The following is a 14,644-nucleotide window of genomic DNA, read 5'->3' on the forward strand; positions in this document are numbered from 1 at the left end:
TGTCCGCTGTCTCCCAGCCAGATGCAAAGAGCACAGATTCCACTGGCTGCGCATAATTGCGCATTGTCTGCCCGCCCCCATAGCCAATGGCCTCGCAGCACCCAGGATGCAGCGTGAATGGTGTTTATCCGTGCCTTAGCTGCGCTCTCTGCTGAAGAGGTTCTCTTGGGACAGCTGCAGAGAATGAGATCTCTCCTGGGACACAGGCAAAGAGCTGTTCAGGTTGCCAGAGAACTCTGCCTTGGGCATGGGTGTAAATGAAGATCTGTGGCATTGATGACAGTAGAGTTATGTGGATGGAAAAACTGTGGAAGGTGAAAATCAAGGGTGGAGGAAAGAAATGAAGAAAAGACGTTGCTGTGCGCTGAGAGATGGTCTTTCCTCCGTGTCCTTACACCCTCTACGCTGATAGAATGGGGATGGGCGACCAGGAACAGTGGATGGGCCATGTGTGGCCTTCTTCATCTCAGTGGGCGGCAGCAGCCCGTGGCCCCCTGGGGCTCCACCTGCAGCCCAGTGGCTCCCCTGTGCACCCTCTCTCCCTCTCCTCTTGTACACAGGGCAACACAGCCCCATATTTAGCTGCTCCTTCCCCAGCTGAGGGAAATTGTCAATTTACAAAGTCCGTTTAAAAACATCCCAAAGAAGGGCCCTGTTGTGAAAACATGCCTGGGTTGTGGAACGAGGTTACTTATTTGCTATCCACTCACTAAACAGCTATTAGACCCAGGTCATCTGGGAGATTCAGAGCAAAGACGGATGCCCTTAAACACTACTACATTAGACTGCTATATTAACATTAGTATCCACTTTTGTTTCAAGTCAGGGCCATAACGTCCAGAATCAACAAGAAGTCCTGTGGCAGCTTATAGACTGATGAAGCGGGTCTTTGTCCACAAAAGCTTATGCTCCAAAAGATCGGTTAGTCTGTAAGTATCAGAGGGGTAGCTGTGTTAGTCTGCATCTTCAAAAACAACAAGAAGTTCTGTGGCACCTTACAGACTAACATATTTTGGTGCATAAGCTTTCGTGGGCAAAGACCCGTTTTGTCAGATGCAAGAAGCGGGTCTTTGCCCTTGAAAGCTTATGCTCCAAAATACCTGCTAATTTATGAGGTGCCACAGGACTTCTTGTTGGTTTTGAAGATACAGACTAACTCAGCTGCCCCTCTGATGTTCAACATCCAGAACGAAACTCGAGGGGTACACTGTGCTGACGGCTGCTGCCACTTCGTATTGCTTCTAATGTTGTTTCTTAAACGATGCTGTGCCGAATGCTGGTGTTCCATGAACATTTTGCAGGTTTGTCATGAGCGTTTGGAAAAATAATTCAAAGTTTGACCATAAATAACCATCGACTGATGATAACAATAATGGAAAATACTGAAACAATTGTATTTCTGCATCTCGCAAGAGCGGTGGTAGTTTGACGACGCAGCAAGGTGGACTAATATTGTGCAAGCCTCCCCCTCCTCTAATCTTCTTCCCCTGTCTATCCGGTGGGGTAGCAACTACCAGCGACGTGCAGCATGTGTACTACGCTGGTGTGGCGGTTACTCTGTCATTCAGCTGCTTGATGTCAGCCAGCACGCGTGTGGCGGGTGATGTTTTATTGAATTCATTATTTCCACCAATCCGAGTAAACAGAGTAAGTTAAATTTCTTTTAAAAAAAGTCAGAAGTGAGTGAAAATGCGACAGCTGAGGAACCAGCACCGTCAATGAGTTAAGCTTGTGGTTTTTTGTTTTATTTTGTTGGTCTGACAGCATGAAGAAAATTTTCATACTGAAAATGTTATTATTTGGTGTTCTGTAGCCTCGAAAAGTTTAAGAAGTTTAAGTTTAAGAAACACTGGTTTATGATGCTCTGAAACACAGATGTACTTCATTGGCTCAGTGGTTGTTCTGGTGTCACCAGCTTTGGAAATGGGACTCAGTGGCATGTTAATAAATGTGTTGGAGAGCCACCTTGACAGGGCCTCTATGAATGTTCTGCAGCAATCCACAGTGTATCACAGCTGAAGTTCTGAAGCACCCTGGGGACTGAGGGAGTTCTTTCCCCTCTCTGGAGTTACAGAAGTTCAGATTCTAGTCTTTTTACACCAATATATTCAAATGCAGCATGTGCGGCTGAATTGTGCATTCTGCCCTATGCACTGAGGTCTTCTGAGAGCCCGGCCACGGATTTGGATGCCTGAAAGGAGCTCTTGAAAACCTGTTCCCAGCTGTGGGCATGGAGACCTTCTGAAAATTCAAGCTATGAAGGGCAAAATATAACAATCAGATCTTGATTTCATCCTCCAAATCTCCAAATGCTTCACAGAATCCACCTATCTTCATTCCTTCCTTCTGGAACCTTTTCAGCCAGAAAGAGAATGCAGCCACTTCTGGATAGCAGCTGTTTAACAACACACAGCAATGCTGTACAGCTGTTTAAGCTGGGGGTGAAGAGTACTACAGGTTGAACCTCTCTCATCCAGCACCCTTGGGACCTGACCAGTGCTAGACAACAGGAGGCCAATATTGTCCAGCAGCATTACTAACACTACCACCGCCTACTGGGTTTTTAGAAGTCATTGAGGGGTAAATTACAGCTAAATAACAGCACAGAACACTGAGTGCCAGGACTGGTGGCTGGACACAAACTTCATGGGACCACGGGAAACTTGGCCACACCCATGATAAGTGGACACCGGCTAAGTAGAATCATGCTGGATCATGGAGTTTGCAGGATGAGGGAGTTCCGGATTAGAGAGGTTCAAGCTGTACGTGCAAAGGGGAAGTACAGGAGGAATTTTGTCAGGAAGTATGGGGTCGCTCAGCTTTTATCATTTCTTAGGTGAAAAAAAAAATCAGCAAATCTTCCCTGGCCGTTAGCAGCTTCTCTTATCTGAGAAATGGGTTAACTTCCAGCCGTAAGAACCAGAGGCACCAGTTTGGGATTTGCTTCAGCTTTTCTCTGCCTCCTTTGCTTTCTTTCTATGCCCAAATGCTGCTGCTCCTCCTTCCAGGAGGTTTCCCAGAAACAGCTGTGCTCACAGCAGTTTCACAGACACTGTGTTCCTGCCCCCAGAACTCAGAGAGGCTGGGCAGCCATCCATAGGTGCTGCAGCAGTGTGGGTGCTGGCAGTATTTATAACACGAGTCTGGGTCCCCTTCGGGGAGAGGTGCCTGTGAGCGAGAGCCGGGCTTGTGGGTGTGTGTAGCGAGGTGGAGGAGGATATGTTGCCAGCCTGTTGTAACAAAGCTGGGATCACAAATAAAGACACATTGACTATGTGAACTCCACACGCAGTCAAGCTGTGGGACTAGAACACTGTCTGCTCCTTTTTACCCTACTTGAGCAGAGACTGAGTGCTTTTGAGCAATCCTCTGTGTGTCCTGTCAAGGAGCAGCAACTCTGAAACGCCTCCAGGGCCTGATTCCCAGTTACACTGAGACCTTTTATGCCATGCTGGCATGTGACAATGACCTACTGCCAACACTTCTTGCACAGGGGCCTTCCCACCTAGTATAAGAGCTCTGTGTCAGATGCATCCCAGCTCCCAGTGTAGAGGGCATGGCAGGGCATGACCAGAGTGCACAGCATTATAGATAGCATTTACTCTCGGAGCCCAGAGGGGACTGGGAAATGAGAGTGGAAGTTAGAGCAGCTGCGTGGCTGCTCTAATTTACCCTTCAAGCCAGGCCCAGAGTACAGAGAGTGCTAAGGTAGCTTTGAAACTCACAGTGCAGAAACAGAGTAGCTGAGGATCAGGCTTGCAGTCAGCATGGGCCAGAGCACTGAAGCCCCAGATCCGTTTGCTTGGCAGGTGTGAGCTGTTGAAGGATTAGCTGTGGTTCGTGCTATGTCTGTGTCCTAGTTCCCACTCAGAGTACCTCTGCAAGGCAAACGTTGTACACAGCCTGTCCTGAGCCTTATTTGAGACCTGGCTTCAGCTGGCTCTCCAGCAGCGTGAGAGACCAAGACTGCAAGACAAGGCGAGGCCAGCAAGAGCTTTGCCTCATTGTCTGCAGCTTCTGCGTCAGGACAGTTCAGGGATATGCCTCCCTCACTCAGCTGCATTCCACCAGGCACAGTGAAAAACCAGCCACTCTGCTTTTCCAGGGAATCCTGGGAGCTTGGAGGCTGGAATTCAAGGCAGAGGTTTCAGCTGCTAACAAGCTGCTACCAGGGGAGACAGGACTTTAAATGGATCCCAAGAAGCCATAGCTTTGCTTTGGTTGGTGTCCAACAATGACCTTTACTCAGTAGCCTAGTGAGAAGAAACATGGCTTAGAGGTTAAGCAATGAGGTGGGGCTCAGGGGAGCTGGGTTTGGTGTCCATTCCTACCATGGACTCCCTTTGTGACCTTGGGCAAGTCACTTATATCTATCTATGCCTCAGATCCCCAGCTACCTAGTGGGTGAGCTCTCCACAGCAGAGACCATCCCTTACCATGGGAAGTACCTAGACCAAGGTTCTCCTAGGTGCTACAGTCCTACAAGAGTTAGGATAGTGAAATTTCCAGTCTTCTTGAGAGGGAGATTTGATTTGAGGGGGAAAAAAAACCAAAAACAACCAAAAACCCTGTGTTCACCCTGCTGCATGTATCAGTGCAAATGAATAAGCTAGGAGTGAGTCTGCCTAGAAATAGTGCCTTTGGTTGCCTGTATAATTATCCATATGGAAATCATCAGTACATCATGACTTGGCAGCAAATGATCCAATATGATGCCTTATTTCAAACCCGGCTTTCCGTTGACGTACGGTCTGCTCTTCGATGCTTAATATTCTAGCAGGAGCGAGTCTGAGCTGGTCTGGGCTTGGTGTGTGATTTTTGTAGTGCCATTAAAATCAGCAGAGTTGACTGAATTGATTCTCCTGAACTGATTCAGCCTCGCACCAGCCTAAGTAAGAAATGAAATTGACCTGTAGTGATTTGCTGACTTTATTATGAAGACAATGATTTCACTGGCGTGCTAGTAATTAACATCTGTAAACGGGGCTGAGATCCTCAGAGGAAAGGCTCTCTGGAAGTCTTAGGAATTGTCATGGTTACTATTCACACTTCCCTTTTTTATTGTGTATTTCATTGTGAAAAAGGTGAAGTCCTCTCTGTCTTGAAACAGAGCTAAGGACTCTCTATCCAGCCCCAGCCCTTCCAGGAGCTGTGGAGGAGGGAATGGTAGAAAGGGACTATTCATCATTTCAGTTATTTTATTAAGGGTACAGAGCGTGCTCAGCAGCGGTGGTGTGCTTTCAGAATTGTAAATACTGGCCTATCATTACATCAGTGGGGGTTTCAAAAAATGCTATGTGTAGCCTGCAGAAAGGGGCTGTATTGACAGACCTGAAGACAGGTGTCTCCTGCGTATCCCCAGCTATGTGTCTCTGAGCCCCCTCCGCCATCCCAGACAGCCACAACCCATCCAGTTCTGTGTGCCCCACAGGAGCAGTGGCTGTCTGTGTCCTATGGGGTGGTGCCTACATCACGATATGAAGTTCACCATGCACAGGGCTGAAACCTCCCAAACACAGTCGCCCATCAGCCATCAAGATGGGCCTGATGTTTGCAGCCAGACCTTCAGCCTGTGCAAATAGTTTCAGTGTAGCTCTTTCCACAGGCTTATCCAACCTGGGCTGGATTTGACATGGAGACCGAGGGTTGTATGTAAAACCCATGCCATGCAAGAGATCAGACTAGGTAGTCACCATCTCTGAGACACAAGACTTTCACTGCCTGCCTTCCCGATTCCCAGAGCCACCGGGCCTCCCGGATGCTACATTGAGCAGCACTGTGGTCTTTAAACCCATGTGAGGGTGATTCCCCAATGTGCTGCTTTTTCCTGAAAATCCTTGAATGATTCTGCCCAGGTAACAACTTCAAACTGCCCCAAGCTCACTCTCTCTGCAGCTCATACAGAGGACTTCCCTGTTGGCTCCTTGTGAAGCAGGGGTGAATGGTTTTGTTAGCAGGAAAAGAAACAGCTTCTATACCAGGGTGAGGGGTGGGGTAAAGTCCCAGGCAGGAAAGTGCCCTGTGGACTTTCAGTCAAGCCAGAGGGAACGCCTGAACTTGGATCCCTTAACTACTTCGTGGCGGTCTCATAAAGGCCGAAGGAAAAACAATAAACCGGGGCCTCCTTTTGGGGCTGGCTTCTCACTCCAGGCTGTGGGCAAAGGGACTGTGACATGGGAGGTAATGCAGGGAGAGCCTTCCCTCTCCTGTTGTGTCCGATCAGCGGAATGGAACAGGGCTGGCAGCTGCAGGCATGTCTGGGTTACAGCACGAGAGAGCCACCGGCTAGACAGTCACAGCACGTCCCCTCCTGTGGAATGGCAGGCCTCCCAGCCAAGAAGGGGGCACTCGGATGGGGCCGGAATAGTCAGGCCTAAATGCGTATTATGGCCAAGGAGGCGTTTAAGGAGCTGATGCCGGAGGGGGAGGAGGGCAAAGGGGGCAGTTGCCCCAGAGCCCCTTGTTTCAGACCTGTTTCAGATGGCCTGGAGCTCCAGCCATCGCCACTGCTACTTTTGCGGTGGTGGCAGCTGGAGCGCTGGGTCCTTTTGAAGTGCCACAACAGTGATGCGCCGCGCCAGCTGTACGTGGCTGTGAGGGAGTGTGTGGGGGGGTCCAGTGCTGCCGTCGGGGCACTGCTGACAGCTGACAGCCTTGGCCCTGTCCCTTCCGGGGCTGGAGCTATCCCTCAGCCTTGTCCCAGAGTCCACTGTGGCTGTCAGTCCCACTGCTCATCCTACCTGTCATGCCTCATAGGCGTGTGGAGCACGTGACCCTTTCTCGGGTGGCACCTTTGTACTGCACCATCGGCGTTCATACCATGGCAGCATCCCAGGATGAAACGTTCTGGCTCCATGTGTCTTGTCCCTGCTCGTGGAAGAGATGTTTCCCCACTCTCCCCCTTCTCCACTCATCCAGCGTCCCTGAAAGCAAAGTTCTTCAGCACTCTCAGAGACTCCTTGATGAACATGGTGTGTGACTGCAATTGCCACTGGTCCTGCCCTAGTGCAGTGTGGGACTGGATGGCCATTTGGGTCCTTTCCCGTCCAGTGGTACCCCCTTTCCCGCAGTGATACCCCCTTGGGTCGAAGGCCTGTTTTATTTGTGCTCTCCCGGATGAAATGCTGGCTCCTCCTGACCTCAGTGAGTCAGAAGGGACCACTGTGACCCTCCAGTCTGCCCTGCACATCACAGGCCACAAAACCTGTGGGTCTGTTGCTCTCTGCACCCACGTGCATAGCCTGGAATTAACGGGACCATTTGTTATTGTGTACATTTATTACAACGACAGTTAGGGCCAAGATTCCCATTCGTCTTTTCTATCTGTGGGTGGATTTATTTCATCCCTGTGCAGAATAAATTTTTCCACTCATGTGCAATTGTGCACCACCAGTAGAAACAAAAATCCTGGCTGGGGGCACTCTGCTAATCAGCTGGGCGGCATTTGAATTTCTCCTCAGCGGCTGCACAAGTCCTCGGTTGGGGCAGGGAGGGCATTAGTTCTCTTCCTGTTGGCCAAGCATCCCCATTGCACAAACCACCACCTGATCTGTCTGCCTCTGCAGAGAGGCCATAGAATGAATGCGTGATAGGGTATGTCTGTGCTACACAGTTATTTCAGAATAGTTTGTTCTGGAGTTGTTATTCCAAAATAAGCTATTCCAGAATAACACGTCTACACTACAGGGAACACCAAAATAAGGAAAACTTATTCTAAAATAGCGTGTCCACACACAATAAATACTCTATCTACTAAGCAAAGTTATTTCCAAATAAGCTTCAATTTTTCAGGGCTATCCCTCTAGCCCCTTTACCCTGTTTCTTTTCGCCCCTCATTGCTTTGTTGGGGTGGACGGAGACTGCCAATCTTGCTTTCTTTGGATGGGCCCATTAGAGACTGGCTTCACTAGGTTTCACAGTCCAGTGCTGCTCACCGCCGCGAGTGTCCCATCAGGCTAGAAGCGTGGTTTTGAGGGACGCTTCGGAAGTCCATGCAGATGTTAAAGCGAATTGGAGTTCATGTGTGTGTGGAAGGAGTGGTTTAAAGTGCACCCAGGAAACTAAATCAAAAGGCAGCTTCTTTCTGAAGCTGTGGCCAGTTGTGTTGACCATCACAGCCAGGGAATCAATCAATTTGCAGCAGCTGTGGATGGCTACATGAGCGTTAGCTGGCTACACATCTCTAATGGGGGAGGAGGCCCTGCTGGCATTTAAAGGGACCGAGTCATGTGAGATCCGTGACTTTTGTTTGTTGCTGAGCAGAGCCCGCCGCTGTTGTGTTGGAGAAGCCAAAGAGCTGGGAGTGTTACCGAAAGTATTTTTTTTTATCATCAGACTGTAGTCATATAATATTTACATGCGGCTCTTCCCAGAGTCCCAGTCATTGCTGATGTGTGTGGTTTTCTTCTAGGCTTGGTGCTTGGGGGGCCAGCAGAAAAGCTCTTGTACATTTCAGCAGGAATCAGGGGAAGTCCAAAGAGGACAGGGCTCCCTAGAGATGGGAGGAGGTACAGAAGGAAAAGCCAGATCCACACTGAGCCAATCCTAGTAATTTTCTCCTGACACAGCAGCCTGTAATAAGATTGCTAGGGGAAGTTCTGTCAAAAGTGGTGTGACAAAATCCCATCCCATTGATGCTGGGTGTGTGTGTGGGGTTGGGGGGGTCTGGGTTGTCAGCAGACACCTGCTGCTGAATTCTGAAGTAGTGTAAACGGGTGTAATTGAAGTCAGTGGAATTACAGTGGTTCACACTAGCTGAGGGGTTACCAGAGACTAGCCTTGGACTAGGTTAGGATCTGAAAAGTCATCTGACAAAGTATCGGAGGGGTCGTGATGTTAGTCTGTATCCGCAAAAACAACAAGTCCTGTAGTATCTTGCAGACATACAGATTTTTTGGAGTGTGAGCTTTCATGGGCAGAAATGCATCTGACAAAGCGGGTCTGCCCACAAAAGTTTACACTCCAAAAAATCTGTTAGTCTATAACGTGCCACAGGACTTGTTGTGTTCTCATCTGACAAAGGTTACCTGTACCTGCTGTACATGGGTACTAGAGAGGCAAGGTGGGTGAGACAATATATTTTATCGCACCAGTTTCTGCCACTGAATGAGACAGGCTTTCAGACGGCACACAGCTCTCCTTCAAGGTTGGGACTTCAGGCCTGGGTCTGTTTCATCTGCTGGCCCAGTAACCTCTATTACCTCACCCACCTTGTCTTGTTGGTATCCCAGGAGCAACATGGCTTTAACAACGCTGCGCACAAAGTAAGAGGGTACTGATGTCTTGGTGACTTCTGGCTTCCAATTCACACCGTTGTGTGGGGAGAAAGGTTTTGTGTCTAATAAGCAATCACAGGCGCTACTTAGTAAGTGAAACTTACATTACAGTGAGAAATTACAAACAGGAATCCTTTATTACTGGGTAAAGTGGGTTGTGTTTGCTTTTGCCATCCATTACATTTCCTGAGACTTGCTCAGATTTTGGTGGGTTTTGGATTTTTTAACTTTATTTTTTAAAATGCCACTTCCTCTTACGGACGCTGCCAGTTATGCAAGCGTCATTTTGTTGTTTTCCTTAGTAGTTTAAAGGGACGCCGCCAACCTTTAAAAAAAAATCACACAAATGAGGGCAATTTTAAAGTGAAAACCCTGCTATTGTGGCAAATAATACTGAAGATTACCATAACCAAGAGAGATTAGAGAAGAAAAACGTATTATTCCTCTTTTATATCCCATTGTTTACTTAGTGCGTTTGACAGCACTTAGTGTGTAGTCAGTTTTAATGTTTCCTGTGTGTAGTCAGTTATACTAGGCTGCTGCAAACAGGTAGGGAGGTGTGTGCTTAGTTTTACATGTGTGATAAACCATTGGAATAAATGGGACTATTTACACAGGCTGAATCTTTCTAGCCCAGAGCGCTCTGGTCTGGCGACATCTGTGGGCCAACATGATTTTAGTTAGCCGGATGTCCACTCATCATGGGTGTGGCCAAGTTTCCCATGTTCCCATAAAGTTTGTTTCCAGCCACCAGTCCTGGCTGTCAGTGTTCTGTGCTGTTATTCAGCTGTAATTTACCCCTAAATGTCTTCTAAGAGCCCAGTAAACAGTGGAAGCGTTGGTAATGTGCTAGAAAATATCGACCTCTTGTGGTTTGTCAAAATCTCTGATTCAGCACCAGTCAGGTCCTCAGTGTGCCGGACTGGAGAGGTTCAACCTATATACCTAAATCTTTGCAGGATTAAAGCTATGCTTTCCTCTGTTATTTGGCTGGGTCTTTCAAACAGCAGCACAGGAAAAATCAGTCCAAAGGAGATGAAAATGTCATTGCAGCCCCCCACACCCCCACCTCAAGTTGTGAAGGGAGATTGGTGCACAAGTGTAGCAGTTGGCTTGGAACTACTTTTAAGTTTTCTTTCTTTGTGTGTTAAGGGACAAGATTTCAAGCTGCCGCTGTCCCTTTAAAAGGAAAATAAATGTGAGCCATTGCATAGGTGTGTATTATGTCAGAGGTCTGACCCACAGCGAGCAGTGTAGTTTGTAACTCGGAAAGGTGCTAACCCTTTAAGTCCAGCAGCAAGAGTCCCTTCCTGGTGGAGCAGAAATTCATGGCGCATTGTGTGCTTTTGCAATGAGTGCCATAAACCTCATTTGTCCTGGTGCATGTGTGTGGGCGAGCGGGAGAGTATGTTGTAATATTCATTTCCTTTTGTGTGGGTGCACGTCTGAGATTTTGGGTGGGGGGGGTGTTGGACTCGTTTAGTTTGGTTGGTATGTGGGTGAGAGAGAGTGAAAACTTCCTACTCTGGTGTCTGCAACGAAGGGTCCTGTGGCACCTTATAGACTAAGAAAAGTTTTGAGCATGAGCTTTCGTGAGACTCTGTGCTCACGAAAGCTCATGCTCAGAACTTTTCTGTTAGTCTATAAGGTGCCACAGGACCCTTCATTGCTGTTACAGATCCAGACTAACATGGCTACCCCTCTGATACTACTCTGGTGCCTGTAATCTGAAAGCACAAGGGAGAGAGATGTCCTCAAATGATCACCAATGATAACCACCCCGACCTTTCTTTTACAACAGCAAGAGGGGAAAAGGCTGTGTATGGCCTTTGGAGAGAGGAAAGGGAGAGTGTCACGCCCTATGCTGTAGCAACCTGTCAGAAATGGACTCCATGACAGAGAGGCTCTGGTCCCAAATGCTGAGTGCAGGCTGCGTCTGGCCTGATCCTTTGCTCTGGCCTGAAGCAGGAGTCACTCAGCTGCAGCAGAGCCAAGGTGAGAGTTGAATCAGGTGGAGGGGACTGTGTCTCTTTTACACTCTCTAAGCACTGGCTTGTCAGGCCAATGCAATATGATAGAGTCTACCCGAGCCCTGGGATTCTCTGAATGCCTCATGGGCTCCATCCCGTCTCTGTGGGACTCAAAGATGGGGTGCATGAGCCCTGCCCGCACTTGCAGACCCTCTGCCTGGCCCAGGGTGCTCTGTACTGCCCTGCTGGGTCTGTGCACTCTGCAGCTGGCTCACTGAAGGTTCTGGAGAAGGCTATTTGAGCTAGGTAGGTGATCTGTCTGCTCCTTTACATAAGAGCTGGGCCTTGCCGCTCAGCTGTTTGTACTCTGCAGGAGCAGGGAAAAGATTTTCTGGTTGACCTGCGTCCCAGGCAGGAGCAGCCTGGCCAGGAAATAGTGCCACCCAGCCAGGCCTACCAATGCAGCCAGTGGTTGCCATGACATTGCAGCTGGCTGTGGGGCCTCTTGGGTCCTTCTACCCACCTCTGGGTGGGAGGTGAATTAATCACAAATGGGGGTTTGCAGCTTGGTAACTGGGTGGGATGTGACTAAGGGAGGGGGATTATTTAGTGAGAAAGGCTCGCTTAAGGTATGGCGGGATGAAAGTCAGCAAGCCGTAGTCCTGCTAACCTTTTCCATTCATGTGCAGAATAATTTTTTTCTATGTGCACCCAGGCATCTGTGAATGTGCACCACCAGTACAAACAAAAAACCCAGCTGTGGGTGCTCTGCTAGTTAGTTGAGTGGCATTTGAATCTCTCTAGAGCGGCACTTACAGGGATAGAAACAGAGAGAAAGCTGTGCTACTCTATGTACTATCAAAACAAAAAAGCAGTTCCATAGCACTTTAAAGACTAAGGTCTGTTCTGGTATGGCTGTGATCTGAAGAAGTGAGTCTGTCCCATGAAAGCTCATTACCTAATAAATTATTTTGTTAGTCTTTAAAGTGCTACTGGGCTGCTTTTTTGTTTTGATACTTACAGGGATGTTTAGGTTGGATATCCAATCAACTTTCTGGACAAAGAGAGATGTCAGGCTGCAGGACCATCTTGCAATGGTTGGGGCAGGAAACCCATCACTCAGCACATTTCAGACTAGACTGAGCCAGTGTTCCCTGTAAGCTGAGCAGTTGGACGGTCACCTGTGAGAGAGTCAAATGCTGCCCAGCTGATTAGGAGACTGCCCACAGTTCCCACAGCTGGCAGCAGGTATTCTACTGGGGGTGTACATCTGTGCATGCCTTGGTTCATATAACAGAATTTATTCTGCACACTGGTAGAAAAAATAGCAGGAACATTGGACTGAGCAAAACAATTTAAAAAAAAAAGTCCTGCTCTGGCAGGGGAGCTAAACTAATAGGCCTTGTCTTCTGCGAACCTTTAATAAATTGTATTGCTTTATCTGCTCGATAACAATTACCATATCTCCTTGAAGTAGATATTGGTTATACAGTCTGAGGAAAGCCCTCATTATCTCTAGAGTGAATAAGTTTCTTTATCAACCGCTGGAAAGTAAAACCCATTAGACCTATCCCTATGATAGTGAGATAGAATGATCTAAAGAGCTGAGAAAAATGGTTAGCATTTGGTCATGGGTCTACATCTGTGTGGCCTTGGGCAAGTCACCTCACCCCTGGTGCTTGGCTTTCACTTTCTGGAAGATCAAGATTGCCTGCCTCCTTTGCAGGGGATTGTAAGGGTTAGTTAGTTCATGACTGGGAAGTGCTTTAAACATGTATATTACTGTAGCATCCGCACTGCTTGCCTAGGCTGGCCTTGAGCTTGCTGCTGCCTCAGTTTCCCAGGGGGGCTTCTCATTAATTAACAGAGGTTGTCATGGGTCCAGTGTCAACCTTCCTTCTTTGTGTTTGGTTTATTAATATAAAATTCAAAGGGAACTTAGAACTCCCTGGGGAAGCTTTTCCTTCATACCACTTATTCCCTAAATTTCAGTCTTTCTTGTGGTTACTGGCTCTGCTGTCTTCTGAAAGCTTCCTACTTGGAAAGATCCAAGTCCTTTTCTTCCTGGCCCTTCCACAACTGCCTTGTGACTGTTTTCTCTGCTCAGGTTGCCTCCCTCATCTATACCCCCAAGGCCTGATTTAATCACAGGAGGAATCACCTGTCACATGGTAGCCTTCATTCTCTTTACCTGGTAGCATCTCGCAGGTGGGGTTGGACCCATCTCCACTTATGGAGGCCAGCTATTCTGTGATCATTCTTAATATTATTATCCATAAGGGGCTGATTATTAAAAGCTTGTGCATGAGACAGAGTTGCCAAAGCTGCCTTAACTGGGACTACTCTTTAGCTTCCATTCATAGGGAGGAAATTAAAGGTGAATTAGAAAATGGTGTTTTAGACTGTGGAATAGCCTCCCGTCAGTGAAGGATGAGACTGAAACACAACAACTTGATACATTTAAATCTGAACTGGGGAATGTACCAGGAGGACAATATTGTGTTAGTTCAGACTGCTGAGTAGTAATTAGCTGGTTTGTGTAATGGCTAATTTCTGTTTGGTTAGGGTGGAATTCATTCAGTTCTTGTGGTTGCATACAATGCTTTCTGATTCATTGAATGCCACATACGGGGGTCTAAGTAGTGCAGGGCATTTTGTGTAGGTTTTGTGCCCTGGGGTGAATTTTGTCCAGCTTCTAAACCATAGAGGTGTCCATTTGCTTGGCTTTAAAAAAAAAAAAAAAGCCAAAAGTAAAAAAAGAATATCCTCCCCAACCAACGGTATCCTTTTTGCAATTGGTAGGGTGGTTGTCAATCACTGAAGTTAGAACTCTGGGCCTGCCTTTTCGGTCCCACTATTGCAATCATTACTGTTAGATCCCCCCGCTGTTGGCTGCTGTTGCGTCTTTCCATCCATTCTGGGAGCAGGTGGTGGCTGGGCCCCTTTCTGAAAAAGGCAAGTCACAAAAGTTGGATGCTTTTCAATCAAATTTGAGATATGTTAGTTAAAACAGGCATGTCCAGGTTGTTAATCCTTCCTAGAGCAGAGTGGAAAAAACGAGATGAAATGGTGCAGAAAATGCTGGTGAAAACTTTGATAGTTTTTAGCTGAAAATGTGAAAATATTCCTTGACATTTTAAAATGTTCAACAAGCTACAGGAATTCATAAGCTTCTGAAGTATCAAAAATTTACTCTAACCCTAATATAATCCTTATTTTATTAATTTAAGAATAAATTATAATTGTGTTTCTAACCAGATCAGGTAAAGTGCTGTTAGTTTTACTGCCATAGAAAGATCCCACTCTGGCCAAATTGTGAGGAACGTATAAGGAATGTGCCAGAATGTCCTTAATGTGGATATGAGCCATTGAGAAATTTTGTATGAAACGGTGTAACTA

The 14,644-nt window shown here is 47.4% G+C and overlaps 1 protein-coding gene across 3 annotated transcripts in view; it reads left to right on the forward strand.

Moving 5' to 3' along the window:
• The window catches only part of RXRA (retinoid X receptor alpha), a 258,576-nt gene that overhangs the window by 19,224 nt on the left and 224,708 nt on the right, over positions 1-14,644 (forward strand). The gene's annotated exons all lie outside the window — the stretch shown is intronic.

This window comes from Carettochelys insculpta, chromosome 21, assembly GCF_033958435.1.
Source record: "Carettochelys insculpta isolate YL-2023 chromosome 21, ASM3395843v1, whole genome shotgun sequence".
In the NCBI taxonomy this organism is placed as follows: Eukaryota; Metazoa; Chordata; order Testudines; family Carettochelyidae; genus Carettochelys; species Carettochelys insculpta.